Source organism: Parus major, chromosome 17 (genome assembly GCF_001522545.3).
Source record: "Parus major isolate Abel chromosome 17, Parus_major1.1, whole genome shotgun sequence".
Classification (NCBI taxonomy): Eukaryota; Metazoa; Chordata; class Aves; order Passeriformes; family Paridae; genus Parus; species Parus major.
In genome coordinates this window covers 3,335,306-3,342,110 of record NC_031785.1, presented here as the reverse complement: position 1 = coordinate 3,342,110, position 6,805 = coordinate 3,335,306, and positions in this window count along the sequence as shown.

Sequence of the window (6,805 nt, the reverse complement as noted above, 5' to 3'; positions counted from 1 at the left end):
AGGGGGACATTTCTCCAAGCAGAGAAATGCCTTTTGTCACCCAGCCTGGTGTCAGGTGTTGGCCACGGTGTGTCCTCTGTCACATCGGGTGCTGCCCAAGTGGCTCTGTTGTCTGACATTGCTCCTGACATGCAGGGCTGGCAGCTTCTGAGCCTTCTGCTCCTGGAGGGGGGAAAGGGAGAGAACATTAAACCAGAGGAGCCGTGAGAGTGCAGATTTTGATTTTTAAGGGAACCCTGGAGGGAAGCTCTCGGGGCTCCCCCACATTTCTGTGGCTCTCTGGCACAGCCTGTCAGCTGGTGTCCCCAAAATGCCACTGCCAGCCCTCCTGGGTGGGCAGAGAGCTGGCTGTTTGTCATCTGTTTGTGAGACTGACAGGTAATTTCCTGTGCCCAGGACATGCCAGCTCATTGCTGGGATTGTCACAGAGTTTCAGTGGGGCGTGGGAACTTCCTAGTGCCAGGCTTCTGGGTGGCTGCTGGGATTGAGCTGGCACATCAGTGTGCCCCACACCACTTGTTTGTCCTTTTGTGACTTTCCTACCTGAGAAGTGCCTTTATTCCTTCTCCCACTGATTTGCTGTCCCTGCAGCTCTTGTGGCAGAGGAATGTGGGGAGCTGGGACAGACCTGGCTCAGCCAGGGGATACTGCAGCTCCCCCTCCATCCTCTCACACCTGCTCCCTCCCAGCCAACGAGTTTCATTAATGTACTAATTAGGGTTAAAGCACTAATTAGAGTGTCTGTGCCAGTGTCCTTGGGAAGGCAGCTTGACTCCTGGGTGCTAATGGAGCTGCTGTCACAACAAACACCCGGTGCACGCTCCTCACCCAGCCCAGGCAGCATCCCGGGATTCTCCTGCCCACACCATGGAACAGGAGCTGCTCCTGGCAGCCTTCTCCAGCCCTGTGTCCCTCCTGGGGACAGCACAGGGCCAGCACTGCCTCTGCATGGTCCCAGCTACAACCACCCCACTGGGACAGACACCAGACTCCTGCCGTCACCCCTCACCCATGGCTGAGTTTAAGGGGTGGTTTTGAGTGTATTTTCTATTATTTAATTTATTTTAGTAGTAATTTTTCTGCTAAGTGGTGTTTTGGAAGGTCAGACGTGGTTTGAGAAGTCCGGCTGAATTCAGTGAAGTTTGATCTCCCCACAGACGGCTGCAGTATTTTTAATACCTCTTCTCTTCAACCTTCCCCTTCAAAACACCATTTTCCCCTGTAAAAATAGACTGGTGTGGCCAAACAGCCCCCAGATGACACTCAGAGCTCGCTTTGAGCTCAGAAGAAGCTTTGCAGCTGGACAACAAAAACATTTTTCTCTGCTTCTTTGGACTCTTGAAAAACCTGGATGTTTGGGGCTTGGTTTTAACCCCATCATTTCCGTGTTGCCCTCGGCGGTGGGAAGCCAGGAGCCGTCTGTGGGAAGCTCCAGGCGGGATTGCTGTTTGCCCGCATGGCACTTTCCGTGTCTGAGCAGCGTGTTCCTGTGTTGTCATGAAACAGAAGAACAGGATAATTAAATTGCCCTTTTCCCAGCAAAATGTTCCGGGCTCGGCGGCGGGCCGGGCTGTGGCTGGCTGCCAGGAGCACATGCCTGGCTGCTGATGGGAGGTGTGAAAAGTGCCGGGGAGGGGATGGGCTGCTGATTACTGGGGGGGTTTCTGGAGATCTGTCATCCCCTGGGAGCAGAGACACGGCTGGTGATGCCACCCAAGGGTCCCGGCTGCCCCCGGCAGTAATTCCCAGCCTTTAAGCTGGGGCTGCTGGAGCGCTGCAGGCACGGATAATCGAGATATTCTTGTCCTTAAGCCTCTCAAGGGTTGCAGGTCTTAAAACGGGCTCCGGCTGTCGAGGCGGCTGGGCTGGGAGCAGCCAGGACAGGCTCAGCAGGTGATGCCTGTGCTTGGGGCAGGATCGGTGCGGATTTAGCGGCTGCTGCCAGGGAAATGCTGCCAGGGTTAGGGAGCAACCCTTGGGGAGCAGCCAGGCCTCGTCCCGCTGCTGCCCGGCTCTCCTGACATCCTGCTCCCTCTCTGAGGTGCTGATGCTCCATCCCTAAACTGTACCAAGCTTCTGCAAAGGCAGAGTTTTGTGGTTTTGCTGTTTCCCTCGCCTGTTCTCTTCTCTCCTCTCCTCCTCCTCCACCCTCTGCTACCCCAGATCCTGGGATCCATCAGCATTAGTGCTTTGCCTTCAGCTGTGACCCTCCAAGAGCTGGCTGTCCCCTGCCTTTGTCACCCCTTGGTGCCCCTCCTCTGGAATATTAACGCCACAAATCACACGAGACAGCCTGGGCTGGAGGAGGTGTCGGAGCAGGGGTGGGACACGTGGTGGCTTTGTCCTTCTCCTCAGGGCAGTGTTTTGCTTCCAGAGAAAGGGGAGCAGCCAAACCCAGGTCTCAAAGTGGGGAGATGGAAGGGTAGAGCAGTAAGGCTGGGATTTTCAACCTGCTTGGATGCAGGCGCCTTCCCACCTCTGTGTCCATGGATGTGTGGCTTTCCTCTCCTCCATCCAGCCATGTCCAGCTTGGCCATGGTGTTTTCTTCTCTGCAAATGCCAGGGGTGCTGGGAATCCAGGAGCTGGGCTGGGAATGAGCTCTGCCCTGTGGAAATGTGTGCAGCCCATGTTTTGCTGCGTGTGGAACTGAGGAATTTCCGTGTTTGGTGGGTGCAGGGAGGAGCAGATGTAAGGGGGATTACGGGCAGCTCTTTTGCACGTGTGTGTGCACACGTGCAGCCAGGCAGGCAGGGATGGGGGTGTGGGACACTCCTGAGCCTGGCACTGACAGGAGCACGGGGGAGAGCACAGGAGACACTTGGGCACAGCTCTGGGGGTCCACGGTGGCTGGGGACAGCGCTGGGGACATGGCTCTTCTTGCTGGGCTCATGCTGCTGAGGGAGGGCTGCAGCCACGCAGGGGTGGGGTTGTTGTGGGGGGAATGGACAGTGTGAGTTGTTGTCCCTCGTAGGGGGTTGTCCCTCCGTGCCTCAGTTTCCCCCTGAGGGGAGGAAATACAGAATGGGACAGCTGCAGCTAGCTGGAAGGTCACTGCCCATGCTGGATGCATCAAATCATTCTGAATCACACCCTGCAAACACCCTGTGGCAAACAGAATCCTGGATCATCCCATTGCTCCAAGAGCTTGCCAGAGACTCCGACATTCCCTGGAGAGTGGTGGGAGAGCAGCTGCCAACCAACCAACCTGGCTTTTGTGATGGCAGTGACAGCAGGGAAGGGAGCAGTGACACCAGCTCGGACTGAGCACGGCCGTGCCTTTGCTTTCCTCTCCTGTCCCCCCAGCGATGCATTTGCAAGGATTTTGTTTGAGCTGTGCCCTGGCAGCCCCTGGGATGGGTTTGGGAAGGGCCAGGGAGGCGTGGGCAGGGCAGGAAGGGGCGCTGCTGCCCGCCGGGCTGCCAGAGCTGACCTTCCCTCTCCACTGACCTTCATGGCCATCAGCATCAGCTCTGCTGCCTGTCCACAGCCAGGGATGCTGGCAGGGCCGGGCTGGGAGGCTGGGCAGAGGTTCCCAAGGGGGCTCTGGGGGCTCAGCAGAGCTGCAGGGAGGTGGGGGTGTGCTGGGGTGGATAATTCAAGGACTTTGGCTGGCTTACAGAGGTTAAAAGGTGAGCCATGGGATCTGTTTGGAATATCATTGATGGGAACCTCTGCTGTGGTTGGCCTCCCCTCACTCAGCCATGTGGCCAAGGGGAGGGTGAGAGGCACAGCTGAGGAGCAGCCATTCCCCATGGACTGGCCTTGGAGGGAATAAAGATGTACCTGGTGTGGAAAATCCATGTGGAATTGGAGCTGGGGTGGTCTGGCCACTGGGTGCTGCTCAGCCTTGGGGTGATGGGGTTAGATCCATGTAGGTGTCAGTGTAAAGACCCCTGGATGCACAGGTGGGAAGGCTGGGGGATGGTCCCTGTTCCCAGACTGCTCCTCAGGGTCTCCCCTCTGGCTCAGCTCCCTCTCTCCAGAGGGCTCCTGGGGGTGTTTTGGTGTTTCTGACTGAAGCCCCTTCCTGGTCACCAAGGGACCGTTCTGGGGGGGAATTGCCTTCTTTAACCTGTTCTGTTGTGATTTTCTGCCACACTGGGGGATAGGCTGGGGGGAGCACTCAGAAATATCTTCTTGGAGTCACAGGAGACCCCTCAGCTGTCACCCAGGAGTCACTGGAGGAGTTTTGGACCAGAGCTTTACCTGCTGCCTGTGTGGAGGATCCCAGAGCATCCCTTGAGCTGACATTGCCTCAACCTCTACATGGTCCTTGACCCATCCCATTCCCACTGATGCCCAGGGAATGCTCTCAGGAAACGGGGGCCAAACCACAATGCCAAGATCTCCCCAGTGCTGCACCCAGAATTATCTCAAGCAACATCCCCCCTTTTTTTGGAAACATGAAATAAACCAAGAACTGCTTGATTTTGCAAGAATTGCTGCCAGAACAATGGACTGAGCTCCCCATCAGCTGGATTACAAATGAGAAGAGCCATCACCCTGCTTGGGCTATCCCAATTTCCGCGGGCTGCCAGCGTGGGGATGTGTAGGGCTCCTGGTTGAATTCATCAGTGCTTTGCTGCTGTGGTCCCTGTCCCTGCCCCGTGTCCCCTGTGCCCTGTTCTGGCCCCTCATGCCAGCTGATCTGAACCCCAGTGATGCTCCAAGAGACCCTCCTGATTGCTGTGGTTGTCTCCTCTGGTTGTCTGCTCCAAAGCCTATCCATGTTCCTGGAAGCCATTCTGAGATTGCTCTCTCTGAGGAAAGATTGGTTTGAAAAAAGTGTTGAAATACCACAGGAAATGGTGTTTGTCCAAGATATCAGCCTCAGTCAGAAATGACAAAACCCCCTGATTTTGGATGAAAATTTACTTGTCCTGGGCTTCAGCTCTCTGAAGTTTCTTTCAGCCAGGATCTGGGCAGAGTTTGGGCAGGAAATGGGTGCTCCTGGAGGAGCTGCTTGGCGTGGCCGTGGGTGCCACTGTGCCAGCACTTGACAGGGAGTGCCTCCACTGTAACACCCTGGAGAGGGAGCAGTGGATGGGTGCCCATCTCTGCCTGATGTTGGTGTCTGGTGCCAGGATTTGCTCACAGTTTTGGGTCACCTTCATCGCAGCTGGGGAGGAAGATGCCACAAGGTGAGCTGGGCAGCGCAGGCACTGCTCTCCTGCCTGGTGCTGGGCTGGCTACCTGCCCAGGGGGCCGAGGCCTCCCTCTTGGAGAAGAGGAAAAAATAATAATCTGCAAGCCAAGAAGCTGGGAGCTGCTGGGAGCGTATTTATCATGGGGAAGAAAAAGGCTCTGTTCCCTCTCTGTGCAGCGGCTGTTTATCACACTCACAAGGGGATGGAGAAAATGTTCCATTTGTTGGGTACAGCCGGCAACCCACACAGCGTATAAATTAAGGGCTTTTACATGCAGAGTTCCCGAAATAAAACACACACACACACACACACACACACACACACACACACACAAAGAGAGAGGAGTTTTGTGTCGGCCCCAGCGCGCTGCCTCTCCCTGGCTGTCCCTGCGCCCCAGCCCCGGCCCGGCGCTGGCTCCCGTTCAGGAATTCCACATTATCTCTGAGCGTTTCCAGCTTCCTCAGCAGGGAACAGCTCTGCTTCTGTCTTCCTGCAGCCACATCTGGAAAGTGTTAGGCCGGGGTGTCAGCCGGCAGGGCTGGCTGGCATGCGCTCCCCCCGGCACGGCACGCTGGCTCTGACACCCTGCCCGCCTCCCTGCCCGCTCCGTGCCTCGCCTGCCTGCCTGTTCCATGCCCTGACACTGCTCTCAGGCTTCAAACTGCCTGCCCCAGGGGGCTGAAGGGATGAGTTTTCTCTGCCTCCCCTTTTTGGAGAGTTTTGAGGGAGTTCTTGTAGATGTTATGGGGCGAGAGGGCTCTAGGGACCTCCAAGGACTGACTTCTGCAGGGATGCTCTGCTGTGATCAGGGATGCTCTGCTGTGATCAGAGATGGTTTCCTGTCATCAGGGATGCTCTACTGTGGTCAGGGATGCTCTGCTGTGATCAGAGATGCTTTGCTGTGATCAGGGATGCTTTCCTGGGGTCAGGGATGCTTTTCTGTGATCAGAGATGCTTTCCTGGGGTCAGAGATGCTCTGCTGTGATCAGGTATGCTTTCCTGTGATCAGAGATGCTTTGCTGTGATCAGGGATGCTCTGCTGTGATCAGAGATGCTTTCCTGGGGTCAGGGATGCTTTCCTGTGGTTCCCAGCTCTGCTGTGGTCCTCCTGTGCTCCCTGTTCAAATCCTCCTCTTGGTGCCTTTTTGGAAAACTTGCTGCCTGCTCTGGGGAGTTTTCATCCCCTGGATTTGTTTCTGGACTGACATCCCCAAGCTGTAGCTCAGCAGCAATGTGGTGCTGCATCTGCTGGACGCTGGAGGCTTGAGGGTGGAGTTTGTGGGAGGTGAAGCCTCTGTGATTCCCCAGTGCTCTGGGAGGTGTCTGGGGAGGTTCTCACTGCACTCTGCTTGCTTGTGATGCCTGTGGGCTCATCCCACTGGGATTTCCTCATTTGTTAGGGAGTACCTGGGGCATAAAGACATTTGGCTGCCAGCATCTCAGGCCCCCAGGAGAAATCCCCACATGGTGTGGGCACATGGAGATGCCCAGCTGGATGATCTTTTCCCACCAGTGTCTCAGATTGCAGCAGGGCAGTTGAAAATGGAAGAGCTCCCTGTGACATCAGGTCTTTTAGAGCTCCCTTTGTGGTCCTTGGGGACCTTGGTTCCTTGCTGCAGGTCTGGGTGACACTGTGCAGAGGGATGGGGATTTGCAG